At 36.6% G+C, this 19,277-nt stretch overlaps 1 protein-coding gene across 4 annotated transcripts in view; it reads right to left on the reverse strand.

Annotated features, from left to right (window-relative positions):
* Positions 1-19,277, reverse strand: part of RASAL2 (RAS protein activator like 2) — a 371,400-nt gene that overhangs the window by 153,942 nt on the left and 198,181 nt on the right. The window lies entirely within an intron of this gene.

The following is a 19,277-nucleotide window of genomic DNA, read 5'->3' on the forward strand; positions in this document are numbered from 1 at the left end:
GGTTCTGGGTAGTCAAGGGCCTAGGACAAGTCTCCAAAATATATTTTAAGATGCATTATAAACAAGCCCACCCCCATCCTTCTACCTTCATTACATAACAGACTGGTGAATTATGACTATACTTAAGAAGACAGGAAGTGGCAAGTGAAAATGGAGAAAAACTAATCAACAAAGTCACAAGATACAGAGATAGAATGCTTTCGGAGATGTCACACCTCAAATTTCTTCTTCTTTTTTTTTCTAGAGATTGGGTCTTGCTCTGTTACCTGGGCTGGAGTGCGGTGGTATGATCTGCAACCTTGAACTCCTGGACCAAAGCAATCCTCCCACCTGAGCCTCCCAAGTAGCAGGGATTACAGAAGTGAGCTACTATGCCCAGCTTCAAATTTCTTTAATAGGCTGACTTAAACCTGTCCAAGCAAGATGAGAAGCATAATACCTACTCTATTATCTTATTGGTTCCATGATTTTATGAGTCAGAGCAAACTGAACTCTGCCTCAAATAAAAGTTTATGTTATTGTACCTCTATTCTTCTTTTGAATCACAATAAAAATCTCACCTGACAAAGAAGCTGAGGTTCAAGGTTCATGATGACAGGATATGGAATTTGAATCCAGGTTAAGACAACTTCAAAGCTGGTGCCATTTCCACTACCCAGCACTGTCACTGGTAAAGGTATCCTTCCAGACAGAATGTGTTCTAGTTATGGGTACCCATTTTCTTTCCTGAAATAGTAAACCCTCTTTCTGTGAAATAACTGCTAAATCTTCTTGTGTGGTTTTTATATACTAATTAATCTCTTAATAACTTAATGCATGCTTTTGCTATAAATAACCTAATATTCATTTTGTGAAATGCAGCAAAAAGAACAAAATGGTCATTTCCTTTCACTAAGATAATTTCTCTTTCCATTCTCTATAGATATAAGAAAATATTTAACAAAAGTGATTTACTAGTAATAAAATCTTAAACACAAATACCTTACTAACACAACTATGGTTACGATATCAACCAACAGCACAGAGTTCAGATCTGACATTCACAACCATGCACACTTGATACTGTGACTTGTTAACTTGGACAATGGCATTTACCAACTTTGTATTTATCAAAACCAACAGTTGTGACTATACTGCTTATAGCCCTGTGGCTATGCAATGATATTTAGTAATTCTCTAATTTCATTACTAAGTGATTTTCTCTGAAGTGGGTATGGTTTTCCTTTCAGGATAAAAAAATACTACCCACATCTAAGATTATTTTTCATTTCGACATGCTTCACCTGAAAGAGTCAAGAAAGCGTTTCTCTAATGCATTTTAGATGTCTAGTATCAGTCATTTGCTCAACTACCAGTCACTCACACAGCCTGCAATTATGCACAAAACAACCTGCTATGGTGATAACAAGGTAAGAAACAATCCTACCATCTAAAAGGTTCCAATCTAGTAAAGATGACACATACCAGCAACTAACTGAAAACATAAGGACATCCATCCAAATATTAGAAGTACAAAAAGTACTGTTTATCACAGATAAAAATGCTAATGAATTCTGATTAGTGAATAAAGAAAAAGATTGCCAAGAGGTGATATCTAATTGGGCCCTTAGGATAAATGGGATTTCTACATATGGAAGGTGGAAATGAAGATGGAAGTATAGAGAAAGATATTCCAGGTTTTTGCCTTATGTGAACAAAAGCCCATGTTTATAAGAATGCCTAGGGAATCTGAAGCAGTCTTGCATGACCAGAACCTAGAATACATACCTGTCGTAGGTAAAAAAAAAAAAAAAAAAAAAAAAAAACAATCTTAACGAGCTAAATCTGGGTTTGAATATATAGGATCTTTAGTGCCACTGCAAATTTGAACCTCATCTTATAGACAATGGAGATCCAGTAAAAGTGTTTAAACAAGGAAAGTAGTATGATTCAATTAGTGATCGAAGATAATGCCAAATAAGCAGTGAATTGAGTTAATACAGATGGATAAAAATGGAAACAGGAAGAGATAGATGAGTAGCTATTAATATATTTAGGTAGAAACAAAGGAGCAATGTAAAGTTAGAAAGACTAGAAGGATGGTGGTCATATTAACAGAAGCAGCCATCACATGAGAATATGTTGCTGGGGAGGGAAGGAACAAAGAAGGGAAACTAATCAAAGATAATGGCTTCAGTTTTGAACATTCTAGTACAGCTGTTCAGATGACCGATTGTGAATTATGGTCTGGAACTGAGAAGAGAAGTGGAAGCCAAAAATAGAGATTTAAAAGGTAGTGGCACAGGGATGACATTTGAAAACATGAATAAAAGTGAAGTCAACTACAGAGAAAGGACAAAGAAAAAGAAGGGTAAGGGTAAGACCTTTAGACATCTCCATTTAAAAAGTGGGAAATACTTTAAAAAGTACAGTAAGGCAGAACATAAGCAATAGAGGAAAAAATGTCACAGAAGTCAAAAAAGAGAAGTTTTAAAGGGAAGTCAATCACTGAAAGCCATGAAGAGAGTTAGAAGGTGACGAGGACTAAAGTTACAAAACTTGGCCAGATGCGATGGCTTTTACCTGTATTCTCAGCACTCTGGGAGGCCGAGGTGGGAACATCACTTAAGGTAAGGCATTTGAGACCAGCCTGGGCAACAGAGTGAGACCCCATCTCCACAAAAAAGTTAATTAAAAAAAGTATCTGGCTGTGGTGACACATGCCTGTAGTCCCAGCTACTTGGGACGCTGAGGTGGGGGAGGATCACTTGAGCCCCGGGGGTCAAGGCTGCAGTAAGCTATGATCATGTCATGTGCCACTGTACTCTAGCCTAGCCACAAAGCAAGACCCCATCTAAAAAAAAGAAAAAAGAAATGAAAGTTCTGAAACTTATCAAATCTCTGGTACCTGGGGGTAATTTCAGTGGCAGATAAAACCAGATTTCAGGGTAATTTAAAAAATTATTGAGGCCAGGTATAGTGGTTCACACCTGTTATTCCAGCACTTTGGGAGGCTGAGGCAGATGGATCACCTGAGGTCAGGAGTTCGAGACCAGCTTGGTCAACATGGTGAAATCCTGTCTCTACTAAAAATACAAAAATTAGCCAGGTGTGGTGGTACATGTCTGTAATGCCATTTACTTGGGAGGCTGAGACAGAAGAATTGCCTGAACCCAGGAGGTAGAGATTGCAGTGAGCCGAGATGGAGCCACTGCACTCTAGCCTGTGTGACAGAGAAGAGGCTGTCTCAAAAAAAAAAAAAAAAAAATGAAATAAAAAATTATTGAGCACATATAAACTACTTTTTAGAAAAGGTTGGTAAAGAATGGAGATAGCCACTAAAGTGTCAAAACTTTTGGTCAGTGCTAAACACCAGCTGATATACTGAAAACTTAGAATGTGCTTGTTACTGGGGAAGGATGTTAACCAAATAGTGAATGAGAGCATAACTGGGAATAACTCAAGTGTGCTGTTTTGGTTTTAACTTAGTTTCTAAATTGAGTAAATTTTATGGATAGTCATAATAATAAAGTGAGAGGAAGCTGTTTTTAGTTATAAAAGTATCTATGATGCCTATCACTTCAAATAAAATAGAATGTTACAACTAGTACTGAACAAGCACAGAAACTCGCTTTACTTTACAGAGAAACACTAAAAATATGGAACCTCAGTTAAAAAAAACAATATTGTGAACATAATGAAGAATAATTTCCCCAACATTTGGGGGAAAGAAGAGATAAAGAAAATCTTAAGGCCAAATAATAGAACATTAGAAAGTAGTCTGAATTCATAAAATAACAGTTTGAAATATAAAACTTGTCCAATAACCCTGCAGTTCAGATTTTATTTATTTTATTCTCATGCAGATCACTGGCAAATCTGTAACCTAAAGTACTTTAAGAGCTGAAAGAGAATTATTTTGTTAGCCTAATATTTGATAGGCTCACCACTAATACTACTTGGAAAATTGTGAAATAAAATGACTTACAGAGAATTTTTCTCACTTTTTTCTGAATTCTAATTTTATGACATTGCAAGAAACACAATAAAAATATTCCTACCCTAGGTATAAAAATTGCATTTTTGGATCTTCTCATGTGAGCAAAGACTGCTGTGAGTCTATGAGAGACCTATGTGGAAATCTTACGTATTTTACTATCATGGTCTATGGGTTTTGAATTCATTGGCAGAAATACAAACAATCAAAATGATACATTAAATCACAGCCACAGCATTTATGATTACAGAAATCTTGTTCCTTAGTGTTACTTCAGCGGAATTTTTATTTAACAAAGAGGCAAAGACAAGGAAATACCTTTTTTTTTTGAAAACATTCCTGAAGCTTCTAATAGAGGCTATTTCGATTGTCTATTAGATTATAATAATTTAACTTAAAAATGTCAAGAAGTTTTTAGTCTTGTTTTGTCAGATTCAATTTATCTTCCTTACTTTAGATAAGGAAAAACTAAGCTGTTTTAATAGCTAACTTAATGTCTTACTACAAGTGTCTATAGAATGAGAAGAGACTTTGCTAATTTTGAAAACGGTATATTTTAGTAGTGTGAAACCCACCTGCTGTCATCAGTGTAACATACCCTTCCATTTAATTCCCTAAAATCTAGGGATTTAACACCCTTAATTGGTTGGGTGTGGTGGTATGCACCTGCATTAAGGCTGCCTGGGAGGGTAAGATGGGAGGATTGCTTGAGGCCAGGAGTTTGAGGCTGCAGTGAGCTGTGATCATGCCACTGCACTCCAGCCTGGGTGACAGAATGACACCCTGTCTTAAAAAAGAAACTATATACATATGCACACAGTTTAGAGTCAACTGGTTCTACAGCTTGTTAAAACAAACAGCAATCCCCAGCCCTCCTCTTTTAACATATTTCCTTCTGCAGAAGCAACCACTTTAATCTCTCTTAGCCAATTGTTTTGGTAGTTAATCAAATATTGAAGAATATGGCTTTACTGATATTTAAAAATTTTTCTATTTTAGACATTATCTATTGACTTTCTACTATGAAATAGGAGAATCTGAATCCTTCCTCCTCCATCACTACCCAGTAGGTGCATACATACTCCTACTCCCTCACCCTCCCTATAAAGTTACATAGTAATTTTCATAAGGGCAAACAATAGTATGACTATATATGCTATTTAGACTCCAGTCACAGAGTCATACCTATGTAGACTGCAGCATAGTGGTGAGGAGCATGGACTTGAAGGCATACTTTCAGGGTTTATATCCTATCTTTGCCACTTACTGGCTATCTAGCTATTTAGGCAAGTTACTTCACCTCTCTATGCCTCAGTTTCCTTATCCACAAAATACTCACTGTAACATTATCTACCTCTTGGGTTTCCACGGATTAAAAAGTTCATATATGTAAAGAGCCCAATATGTTAAAAAGTGCTATAGAAGTGTTCTCTATGTCCTGAACTACTTTCTTGTTTCTCTTATAGTGTTCTCTTGTATTATTCATTTGCTTAGATACCTATGTGCTTATTGTTAATTCAACCACAAATGCACTTCCCATTCTTTCAATTGATTGACTTAGTTTATCAATTTTGTGTTCTTGTAAAGTCTCCCTACAGCCTTATCAGCTGCTGCAGTCTGAACTGGCTGTCTTTATTCTACATCTTGTACACAGCCATTAAACTTGGTTCTCTCTATAGCATTCTACTAAAAGTTCCCTTTTTTTCTCTCCTGTGCTGGAACTCCTGTCCTCATTTTAGTAAAACATCCTTCATTAGCTTCAAGAGAAATGATGTGTAGGAGGTGATCTTTTTTAAGTCTTGAATGTCTGAAAATGTCTTTATGCTATCCTCATACTTGACTAATGGTTTAAAGCTAAATATACAACTTTGGGCTGAAAAAAAATTCCTTCAGAATTTTGAGGGCATTCCCCATCATTCTCTAGCTTCTGATATTGCTTATAGGAAGTCCAAAGCCTTTCTGATATTTTGTATACAATTCAATTCCCCCCTACTTTTTTTTTTTTTTTTGCAGGTTTATATGATTGTCTCTCTGTCACCAGAGACAATTTGAAATTTCACGGGCTGGACGAGCATGTTGGCTCATGCTTGTAATCCCAGCACTTTGGGAGGCCGAGGCGGGCAGATCACAAGGTTAAGAAATCAAGGCCCTTCTAGCCAACATGGTGAAACCCATCTCTACTAAAATACAAAAATTGGCTGGGCATGGTGGTGCAAGCCTGTAGTCCCAGCTATTTGGGCGGCTGAGCAGGAGAATCGCTTGAATCTGGGAGGCGGAGGTTGCAGTGAGCTGAGATCGTGCCATTGCACTCTAGCCTGGTGACAGACTGAGACTGTCTCAAAATAAAATAAAATAAAATTTCACGAAATGTGCCTTGTCATGGGAACTCAGTAAGCCTTTCAATCTGGAATCACATATGTTTCAGTGGTGGGAAATTTCCTTAAATTATTTTGCCAGGGTTTTGCTCCCTTTCTTTTACTTTTTTTGGAATTACTGTTTTGATATTCAACTTCCTAGACTGGTCCTCTCCTTATTTTATCTTTTTTTCTCTCTCTACTTTCTGAGATATTTTCTCATTTCCATTTTCCAACACTTCTATTGAGTTTTATATTGCAATTTTTTGATAAAAGCTCAACTCTGTAAAACATTCTGTTCTTGTTTCATGTATGTAATATCCTATCTTTCTGAGGATACTAATCATTTTTAACAAGTTTTCTGTTCCCTGCCTAGTCTCTATAACTCCAAGTTATTTTTTTTCCTTTTTCTTTCTCGTGTGTGTGTGTGTGTGTGTGTGTGTGTGTGTGTGTGTATGTGTGTGTGTGTGTGTGTTTTAGTCTCTCTCTTTCAGGTTTTTCTTGGGAAAGTTGGTATCCTTAGATCTTTCTTCTTGGGCTAAATACCCAAAGGGTATTCTTCTAATCCCTTGACTGTAAAGTAAAGGCAAGTGAGAGGAGAAAGGTGGAGGAGTCTCATCATTCTATGTGCACATATTCACTTAATTCCCTCATATGCGGTAAAATGCCCTGTTCTCAATTTTGCCTAGTATCTCCCAGTTGAAAGATTCTTGGGCTTTTTTTTTCCTGCAAAGAGTACACTTGGAGTCTTATACCAAGGTGGAGGTATAGGTAGGAAAAAAAGTTGTTCAGTGGAATGGGGAAGAAGAGGAGGCCTGGGGATCTACTACCACATGTGTCTGGCTCAATTCCTGAGCTGAAGATTCTGTGGTAAAGATCGGTTTCATTTTTAGCTTTCTTCATAGCCAGATTAAGATTTGGCTTTCTTAAGTGAGCTATGTCATTTGCCACACTCTATTTGCTTTTCAGCTTTCAATTTGTGTTTGTGTGTGTGTATGAGTGTTTTCTTCTTTCTCATTCTCCTTGAAGGATCATGTCTTTAAAATAAAATACCTTTACTAGTTTAGTACAGTTTCTGGAGGAGTATAATTAGATGCTTGTGTTCAATCTGCCATTTATCTCTCCAGATGTCCTGGTTGAATCTAAAAATCATTCCTACTTCCCATCCGATTGTCCAACCACCACAGTGGTGTGCTAAGACTAACATGGCCTTACGGCTGATTAACATCAACCTATAGCGTGGATATTACATTTTAGAATACTCTACTCTGGGCTTCTCGGGCACCAATTTCCACAGAACCTGACTGTATAAACTGGGAACAGCAACTGTGACAATTGCCTATACAAATGACTTGCACAAATTAGAAAGGGAATCCCTTATTGAAGAAATTTACTGCCATCTACTGGAAATTTTATGAAATAACTACAGATCAACCATAACAAGTCAGGTAAACCTAGGAATTAATTGGGTACAGACAATTTGCACAAACCTAAGAGGCAGCACTGCCTAGGAACCACCTTCACAGAAGTAAACAAATCTCCACTGTGCTAGAATATGGAAGAGAAAAGATCAAATTAGTAATCCCAACTTCAAATTACAGCAGGAATTGTGGTCTAGCACTTCAACTTGGAATTGATAACTAATCTCCCAAACGAAAAAAATGTTACTGCTAATCAAAATCTAGCTCATAAGAGTAACATAAAAATTTATTTTAGTAGGTTAGCTGGAGAACTTAAGTACTTGTTTTTATTTTATTCATATCAGTTTTGAGACCCAAATAACAACTTCCAAAAGAATATTAGGAAAGTGTTCAAATGTAAATGAAGTTTTTGCATTTAATTGGCTAATAATGCAAGCTTCTTTCTAATGGGCAAATTTGACTACATCGGATTGGCAGAAAGGTCAGTTCTGTTACAATGTTTGCTTTGAAAACTTTAATGTTCCACCACAATTGATTTATTTTAGGGAACAATTTGCACATATCACAAAATTTGTGATTGCTTATGCACAATTTCATCTGTAATAAACACTAAATGAACAAAGAAAACTCTATTCAATAAGCCATGTTCATCTAACTCATAAAGTTAGAACTGATGCTAATTTAATCTAATATACAAAATGCTCATATTCATATACACCTCAAACATCTACCAGCTGCCTAAGTTCACTGCATGAGTGTTATCAGCCACACTCAAACATGTCTGTTGTAACAACATTCTATCTGATTTTAAATAACCCTCCTTCTATCAATTCACAATAAACTTACAAACTAGTCTGTTGCCCACCACCACAAGAAAACTTTAAGATTTTTTCAAGGTAAAGTGCTATATTCATTACTGTAGTTGAAACCTAGTTTTACCATCCTTTTGTGTGTCACCGAGCATGTTTTTGAGAGTAGTGCCCCTAACCACTTTGTCTCCATTTACATAGGATAGTGATTTTTAGGACTCTGTATGTCACATTATAACAGAACTGACTGTAGCTGGCTATTTTATCCCATAATTAAGCCAATTCTTCCACAATATTATCATCAGTATTACCACATACATATTCCTGAATCTTATTTTAAAGAACAAATATATATTTACTCATGGTTTTTAAGAAAACCCCAAACTATTCAACCAAAACCTTCAGGAACATTTTTCCAGGGTTTTCTACCTTAACTATTCAAAATGATTTTGATAATTCTTGAGCTCATTTGAGCTCTCCTCAAATTACTTGCATATCACAATTATTAATGCAGAATACAAATATAAAACCAAGATATTATGCAGCTGTTTTAATGTGAGCATTCTTATAGACAGTAGTCAAATAATCTTATTTTGTAGGACAGGAACAAGACATGACATTTTAAGGAAATTTCAAAGAAAACCAATGGCTGCCTTATCCTAGTATTATTATCCTAGTATTATAATAATACTAGGATATTATTTTTTATAAAGATTTTGATCACTTACATGTATTAATGTATCATCATAAAGTTCAAGGTCTCCTTCTGTTGGTTAAGTAAATACATACATTAATAGCCAATCTAAATATTGACTACTGCCATATACAGGCATTATTTATCAGCATTTTTACTCTATTTTAAAAAGGGAATGATACATCTCTTATATTAAATCTTCATTACTCACATATCCCATCTACCATTGCTATTGCCATCCAGTAGTTTTATAGAAGATTCTAGCATCTGGAAACTATTTCATAAATTATCTGGATATTTCTAACAATATCTTGGGAATAAAAAAGGAGTCCTCACTAGTTTACAAATAGAGAAATACTAAAATAGAAGCATGAGATTTCTGCAGCCTTGAGATATTAGAACTGACACTAATTTAACATTTTATCATAAAATACTAAAATAGAAGCATGAGATTTCTGCAGCCTTGAGATATTAGAACTGACACTAATTTAATTTAATAGAAAGGGCCAGGATTAAAACCAAGGTTTCCTAGCCTAAGCAACATAGTGAGACCCTGTCTCTACAATAAATTAAAAAACGAAAAAAGCCAGGCATGGTGGTAAGTGCCTATAATACCAGCCGCTTGGCAGGCGGAGGTGGGAGAATCAGTTGAGCCTGGGAAGTTGAGGCTGCAGTGAGTCATGATTACACCACGCCACTGTAATCTAGCCTGGAAAACAGAATGAGACCCTTTCTCAAATAAAGAAAAAAAGCTAATGTTTGATTAATTAATATCTTTTATTAATTTTGATCAAAAGCTTTATCCTTTATAATATTTTTATAAATACCCTAGAGAACATATTCCAGTTTAATATTAATTTCTCTCAAAGCTTCCTCAAGTTTTTAGTTGCTTAGAGGTCAATAAACTTAGGAAAAGACGGTATACAGTAAAAGGTTGGCTTTTCCTCAGTTTTCCAACTTAATTTCCTTTCTTGGTCTTCATGTATATGTATAAACAAAAAAATTTTAGATAGTTAGCTTTGACTCTAAAAGGCTTTTGATATAGTCTCAAGGCTTGCCAGAATATATCAGAGGCATATTATGTTAAATTATAATTTTAAATATATTTACCAAATGTTTATGGGTTTTTGAGGACTCTAGGATAATAAAACAAATTTACTATCACAGGCACAGTTTTTATAAAAACCCAGACATTCTGTAAGTAAGACCATGGGATAACTTTAACATTTTATCATAAAATACTAAAATAGAAGCATGAGATTTCTGCAGCCTTGAGATACTAGATGTTTAGTTTTGAATTTACCAGTTCATCACTTTCTGTTTGAGGACTAAGAAAGCCTTGGACTTATGAGTATTTGGCATTTTCTAATTAAACCAGCTTTATGATCATGTTTATGAGGTTACATGCAAACAAGTGTTCTTGCTCATTTTAGGCTCATACTGTAGTTTACCCTTTTGGGCATGAAAACATGAACTTTACTGGAATGTCAAAGGAATACAACAAAAACACTGGAGAGAGTTCCCAATTTGCCTTGTGCTATTCACCGGCCAAGCAGTAAGCAATATGAACTAGCAGGGATAAATTTTCTTCCCTGAATAGTTTAAATTTAGAGAATCTTTTGATGACTAAATTAAAATCTGGATATTGTTACTAGGGGAAAATAGTTTTTTCCTAGGTTTTCTAAACCTTTAAGTGGGTACTTTAGACATGATGCTCATGTGCCTTAAGAAAACATCTCATTTCAGTGGAAAAAAATTTGATGAAACAAAATCTGTGTCAATTTTAGTATCCCTGGAAACCTGTAAACTCCTGAATGCAATAGTCTGAGAACACTTGTCAGTAAGAAGTAAATTCTGTGCTTAAGCACTCCTTTCTTCCTCCCCATACACATTTGTCTCAACTTGCTTATTTGGAAACAAAATTTTCATCTTTCCTCTTTAGTTCTTCCTTTGCTAGTGCTTCCTCATCTTTCTAACGTCTAAATGTTGTCCCAGGGCTTAGTCTTTGCATTTCTTCTGTCATACATTCTCCTAGGAATGTCGCTAAATCTCAGGGCTTTAAATACCATCTATTTGATAAGGCTTGCAATTTGTATCTCCAGTCCGTACCTCTCCCTTTATCTCCAAATTCATATATCTGACAAATTTCTACTTGTATGTCTAACAATACCCTCAAACTTAACGTGTCCAAAAATTGAGCTGCTGGTCAATCACACTTTCAAACTAGTTTCTGTTACAGTCTTCCCCACTTTAAAAAATAGTAACTCCATCCTTCTAGCTCTTTTAGTCAACATTTTTGACTCTTCTCTTTCTCACTTTCCATATCCAATCCATTAAGAAAATTCTGATGGCTCTATTTTCAAATATATCTAGAATCTGGTTACTTCTCAACTGGTCCACAATTAGCATTCTGGCCCAAGTTGGTTGTGTATAGATTATTGCAATTGCAAATTGGTTTCTGAACTCCCATTCTTCCACTGCTTCTCTCAATATGAATGCCAGTGGCTTCGTATCTCACAGAGTAAAAGACAAAGCCCTTTGATGACCTATGACCTTCATGATCTGGTCACCCAAGAGCTCAATGACGCCACTTCCTACTACCCCCACCCTTGTTCATTCTACTCCAGCCTTACTGGCATCTATGTTGTTCTTTAAAGACTCCAAACATAATCTCACTTTATACTAACTGTTTCCCCTGGGTGGGACCCCTCACTCCCAGATATCCACATGCCCTACTCCTACACTTTTTGTCAGATCTGTAGTCAAATGTCAATGAGACCTTCTTTAATCACCTTAGTTAAAATTATAATTCCTTGACACTTCCTATCCCCATTCCCAACTTTATTTTTCTCTCTGTACTTACCACCATTCTAGCACAGTACATATTATACTTATTACTACTGCTTATTATCCACTGCCTCTCAATAGGATGTAGGATCCATGAAAGAAGAGATTTTTGTCTATTTTTTTTTTTCACTGTTAATCCTGAGTACCTAAAGCAGTAACTGACACATAGTTGGATCTCAGTAACTATTGGCTGCATAAAGGAACAGCTTTTTGAAAAATAAAACATCTGGCCGGGCACGGTGGCTTACGCCTATAATCCCAGCACTTTGGGAGGCCAAGGTGGGCAGATCATGAGGTCAAGAGATTAAGGCCATAATGACCAATATGGTAAAACCCCGTGTCTCTACTAAAAATACAAAAATTAGCTCGGCATTGTTGCATGCACCTGTAGTCCCAGCTACTAGTGATGCTGAGGCAGGAGAATTGCTTGAACCCAAGAGGCAGAGGTTGCAGTAAGCTGAGATGTAACACTGCACTCCAGCCTGGTGACAGAGCGAGACTCTGTCTCAAAAATAAATAAATAAATAAATAAATAAATAAATAAATAAAATATCAATAAAAGCCACACAATATAATCTAAGACAATAATAAAATGTTCTGTGGACAGCTATCAATAAATTTACTTTGGCCAGGTTTGGTGGCTCACGCCTGTAATCCCAGCACTTTGGGAGCCCGAGGCAGATAGATCACCTGAAGTCAGGAGTTCAAGACCAGCCTGGCCAACACGGTGAAATCCCATCTCTACTAAAAATACAAAAATTCGCCGGCCATGGTAGTGCACGCCTGTAATCCCAGCTACTTGGGAGGCTGAGGCAGGCGAATTGCTTCAACCTTGAGGCAGAGTTTGCAGTAAGCCGAGATCACACCATTGCATTCCAGCCGGGCGATAGAGCAAAACTCTGTCTCAAAAAAATTAAAATAAAATAAATTTGCTTTGTTATGAACACAATGTGCACATTCTGTTTGGGGAAAGTAGATGTAGGGAATTCAACAAGTAAAAATCCAGTATTTTTCTTGAAATCATCTAAAAACAATACTCCAAACAGACAATATAAGCTATATAGTAAATGCAAAATGCCTCTCTCTTGTCTCATTTATACTATTAATCAATCATTAATTTCATTAATAATTGATTTAAAAGGGAAAAAACTTTAGTAGAAGAATGCTTTTATGTGGTAGGGAAAATAAAAAATAGACTTTTAGGTATATTGGAGAAATCACCTGCTTGAAACTTACAGCCTCATAAAAGTCCTCTCCTCCTCCAACCTGGGGATGGATGAAATTCTGGTTAGTCATTAAACTCCCACAGAAATAAGGCAGGAAGCACCTAGTCTTAGGATTACATCTTTTCAAATAGGTGTATCCTGATGTGATTATTTCTTGGTGACCCTGTTAGCATTGTATCTAACAAACTCAGCGGGAGAAGAAATAGAGGGGACTGGTTAGTAGACTGCTTTAAGTTTTAAGACTTAAAGTAGCCTAGTAGCAATCACTGTGTTTACTACTACTGTCACTATATGACTGATCAACTTAGTTGATACTTTGTTCTTCATTTTCCTTTCTTCATCTTCCCACCTTTCATTCATTTTTTTCTCTTGTTCAATCATTTAATCACTCAAATATCTGTGGTGTCTATCATCCTGTCAACCACTTCATAGGTAAACTTTATTTATTTTTATTTTTTAATTTTTGTGGGTACATACTAGGTATATATATTTATGGGGTACATTAGATATTTTGGTACAGGCATGCAATACGTAATATTCACATCATGGAGAATCCATCCTCTCAAGCATTTATCCTTTGTGTTACAAACAACCCAATTATATTCAGTTATTTTTAAATGTGCAATTATATTGATTATTGTCCCTCTGTTATGCTATCAAATACTAGGTCTTACTCATTCTTTCTACTTTTTGTACCCATTACCCAACCCTACCATCACCCCCACTGCTCTCCACTCTTGCCAGCCTATCCTTCTATTCTCTCTTTATTTTTTCTTTTAGAGACGGGGTTTCTCCATGTTGGTCAGGCTGGTCTCTAACTCCCGACCTCAGATGATCCACCCACCTCGGCCTCCCAAATTACTGGGATTACAGGTGTGAGCCACCACACCTGGCCCATCCTTCTATTCTCCACACTTGATCTTAGCCAAAAGGCCGAGAAGTGATCATCCTTCTATTCTCTATCTCCATTAGTTCAATTGTTTTGATTTTTAGATCCCACAAATAAGTGAGAACAAACATGCCATGTTTGTTTTTCTATGCCTGGCTTATTTCACTTAATGATCTCCAGTTCCATCCATATTGTGGCAAATAATTGAATCTCATTATTTTTTATGGCTGAATAGGATTCCATTGAGTATACATACTACACTTTCTTTATCCATTCATCTGTTGAGGATAGTTAGGTTACTCCAAATCTTGGCTATTGTGAACAATGCTGCAATAAACATGGGGATGCAGATATCTCTTCAATATACTGACTTCCTTTCTTTTGGGTATATAGTATATATACCGTAACCAGCAGGATTGCTGGATCACATGGTAACTGTATTTTTAGTTTTTTGAGGTTCCTCCAAACTGTTCTCCATAGTGGTTATACTAATTTAGATTCCCACCAACAGTGTACGAGGGTTCCGTTTTCTTCACATATTCACCAGTGTGTGTTATTGTCTGACTTTTGGATAAAAGCCATTTTAACTGGAGTAAAAGGCTATCTTACTGTATTATGTTGATGCAAAAGTAACTGTGGTTTTGCCATTACTTTTCAATGGCAAAAACTGCAATCACTTTTTAGTTTGATATGCATTTCTCTGATGATCAGTGATGTTGAGCATCTACTCATATGCCATCTTCAATCGTCTGTCTTCATTTGAGAAATGTCTATTCAAATATTTTGTCCACTTTTAAATTTAAGAGATTAGATTTTTTTCCATAGAATTATTTGACCTACTTATATACTCTGGTTATTAATCTCTTGTCAGATAGTTAGTTAGCAAATATTCTCTCCCATTCTGTGGGTTGTCTCTTTACTTTGTTGACTGTGCAGAAGCTTTTTAACTTGATGTGATCTCATTTGTCCATTTTTTGCTTTGGTATTACACAAGAAATTTTGGCCCAGACCAATCTCCTAGAGAGTCCCCCCATTTTTTTTTTTTTTTTTTTTTGGTAATAGTTTCATAGTTTGCGGTCTTAAAGTTAAGTCTTTAATCCACTTTGACTGGATTTTTTATAAGGTGAGAGACAGGGGTCAAGTTTCATTTTTCTGCATATAAATATCCAGTTTTCCCAGCACCATTTATTAGAGAGGTTGTGTTTTCCCCAATGTATGTTCTTGGCACCTTTGTTGAAAATGAGTTCATTGTAGGTGTGTGGATTTGTTTCTGGGTTCTCTATTCTGTTCCATTGGTCTATGTGTCTGTTTTTGTACCTGTGCCATGCTATTTTGGTTACTATAGCTCTGTACTGTAATTTGAACCCAGGTAATGTGATTCCTCTAGTTTTGTTCCTTTTGCTCAGAATGACTTTGGCTCTTTTGGGTCTTTTGTGATTCCACATAAATTTTAGGATTGTTTTTTCTATTTATGTGAAGAATGTCATCAGTATTTTGATAGGAATTGCACTGAATTTGTTGACTGTTTTGGGCACTGTGGACATTATAACAATATTGATTCTTCCAACCCATGAACATGAAATATCTTTCCATTTTTTGCCATCCTCTTCAATATCTTTCATCCGTATTTTATAGTTTTCATTGTAGAGATGCTCACTTCTTTGGTTAATTCCTAGTTACTTAATTTTACTTGTGGCTCCTGTAAATGAGATTACTTTTTACATTTCTTTTTTCATATTGTTTACTGTTAACACATAGAAATGCTACTGATTTTTGTATGCTGATTTTGTATCCTGCAACTTTACTGAATTTACCAGTCCTAATAGTTTTTTGATGGAGTCTTCAGGTTTTTGCAAACAGAAGATCATATCATCTGCAAACAAGGACAAACTGGCATCTTCCTTTCTAATTTGGATGTCCTTTATTTCCGTGTCTTGGCTGACTGCTCTAGCTATGACTTCCAGTACTATAACAAGTTAAGAGTGGTAAAAGTACACATCCTTGTTATGTTCCAGATGTAAGAGGAAAGGCTTTCAGTTTTTCCACAGGCAAACTTTTAAAAAGAACTGTCTCCAATTGCTGTTTTGATTTCCTTACTTGTAACACGATCTTAACTCATTTCAGGGTTGTGCTGCCATACACCATTAAAACTGCAGTTCCTAAACTTACCAAATACCTTAATGTCGCTAAATCTAATGTGTGGTATTTGTTTTGTTTCATTTTTGAGACAAGGTGTCACTCCGTCACCTAGGCTGGAGTGCAGTGACGTGATCTCAGCTCACTGTAGCCTCAATCTCCCAGGTTCAAGCAATCCTCTCACCTCAGCCTTCAGAGTAGCTAAGACTTCAGACGTGTGCCACCAAGCCTAGCTAATTTTTTTTTGGGGGGGGATGGAGTCTTGCTCTGTTGCCCAGGCTGCAGTGCACAGGCACAATCTTGGCTCACTGCAACCTCCGCCTCCTGGGTTCAAGTGATTCTCCTGTCTCAGCTTTCCTAGTAGAATAGCTGGGATTACAGGCATGTGCCACCATGCCAGGCTAATTTTTTGTATTTTTAGTAGAGATGGGGTTTCACTGTGTTAGCCAGAGTGGTGTCGGTCTCCTGACTTTGTGATCCACACACCTTGTCCTCCCAAAGTGCTGGTATTACAGGTATGAGGCACCACGCCTGGTTAATTTTTTTATTTTGTAGAGACAGGGTCTCACTATGTTGCCTAGGCTGGTCTCATACTTCTAGATTTAACTGATCCTCCTGCTTCAGCCTCCCAAAGTGCTAAGATTACAGGTGTGAGCCATCACACCTGGTCTAACGATTTTTGTTAGTCCTCATCTTAGTTGCCCTTTTGGTAGCATACAACAGAGTTGACTATATAGTTCTTAATCATCCTTACTATGTACTTCGTAATAGTATAGACCACTTACGTGACAGCACAATTTAGCTTGTTTTTCTTCTCTATATTTTAATTTTCTTTAAGCATAACACACATATGCTCAATGGATTATCACAAAGCGAATATACTTGTGTAAGTCCTACTCAAGTCAATAAACAGAACACTACTGGCACTCCAGAACTCACTTCTATATTTCTCCCAATCACTATTCATGCCTCCTCCCCAAAAGTAACCACCATCCTAATATGTAACACTATAGATTAGTTTTAACTGTTCTGGAGCTTCATATAAATGGAATAACATAGTATGTACTATTTTGTGTCTGTTCTTCAGTGAACTCTTTGATAAAATATCTGTTTAAGCCTCTTGTTCATTTTCTACTGGGAAGCACTTATATACACTAGATAAAAGCCCTTTGTTCATTACAGGTGTTGCAAATATATTATTCTACTCTGTGGTTTGCCTTTTCACTCTCTTAATGATGTATATGCAACCCAACACAAATTCTTTAACTTTATTTATTTATTTTTTTTTTAAGCTCATCAGCTATCATTAGTGTTAGTGCATTTTGTGTGTGGCCCAAGACAATTCTTCATCTGATGTTGCCCAGGGAAGCCGAAAGATTGGACATCACTTGCTTAAGAAATCTTTCTTTATCCAAGATCATGAGAATATCCTACATTATTTCTAGAAGTTTTATTGTATTACTACCTCTCTTGTTCAGATCTTGGAATTGATTTTGTGTATGGTAATAAGGTAGTGGTTAATTCCTCCTCATCCCCACACCCCTCCAAAAAGATATCTTATTGACCCAGCACCAATGACTGAAAAGATCATCTTTTCCCTTACTGCCCTGCAAGGGCACTCTTTGTCACACCAAATGTCCTTATATATACGGGATCACTTCAGGACTCTCCATTCTATTTCATGATTTATTTATTCTTCCACCAACACACTATTATACTTTTTTTTTTTTTTTAGATGGAGTCTCGCTCTGTCACCAGGCTGGAGTGCAGTGGCCTGTTCTCGGCTCACTGCAACCTCCAACTCCCTTGTTCAAGTGATTCTCCTACCTCAGCCTCCTGAGTAGCTGGGATTACAGGCACGCGCCACCATGCCCAGTTAATTTTTTTTTTGTATTTTTAGTAGAGATGAGGTTTCACCATGTTGGCCAGGATGGTCTCGTTCTCCTGACCTTGTGATCCACCCACCTCGACCTCCCAAAGTGCAGGGATTAAAGGCGTGAGCCGCTGGACTCAGCCTTTTTTTTTTTTTTTTTTTTTGAGATGAAGTCTCTCTGTCACCCAGGCAAGAGTGCAGTAGTGCAGTATTGGCTGACTGCAACCTCCGCCCCCTGGGTTCAAGCAATTCTCCTGCCTCAGCTTCCTGAGTAGCTGGGACCACAGGCGCATGCCACCCACCATGGGATATTTAAATTTTTTTTGTTTCCTGTTTATTGCTAGTATATAGAAATACAATCAATCTTTGTACACTAACTTATATTTTAGTTTCTATGTGTATTCATCCTATCTTACTATCTTAAAAAATGTTCTAAGAGCAGAAATTTTATATTTCTTTTCATTCTTAGCTACTGGCATAGAATGTTACATATACAGCAATTATTCAATGAAATACTTGACAGCAGAAATTTTGGCTAAAGACAAATCACTTGGAGATAACAACAGGAAAACAGAACAATTATCTAATTCAAGATTAGACTGGTATGTAAGGAAGAACAGCTCTAGAAGTAGTGTTTTTCCACATAATATTTATGAGGATAGCTTTTAGTGCAAACTTAGGACATTCGCTCTGAAAATGATTATGGACTGTCATGAGTCAGGATGGCTACCAGACTTGTTAAACACAAAAGGTAAGTATTGGCTCTAGAGTAGACATTTTTGTCACCTTATCTTTGCCTTTGGGCCCAGTACCTTGAACACTGTAGATATTTAACAATTTCCTATATAGTTCTCTCTTCCATAACATTGTAATAATTCTTGAGACTATAGTTGTACAACAGTCAGGTCCAATGCAGTGGCTCGCGCTTGTAATCCCAGCACTTTGGGAGGCTGAGGCAGGTAGATCATGAGGCCAGAAGTTCGAGACCTGCCTGGACAATTTGGTGAAACCTAGTCTCTACTAAACATACAAAAATTAGCCAGGCATGGTGG

Source organism: Sapajus apella, unplaced genomic scaffold, assembly GCF_009761245.1.
Source record: "Sapajus apella isolate SASKATOON/1434 unplaced genomic scaffold, GSC_monkey_1.0 scaffold25, whole genome shotgun sequence".
In the NCBI taxonomy this organism is placed as follows: Eukaryota; Metazoa; Chordata; class Mammalia; order Primates; family Cebidae; genus Sapajus; species Sapajus apella.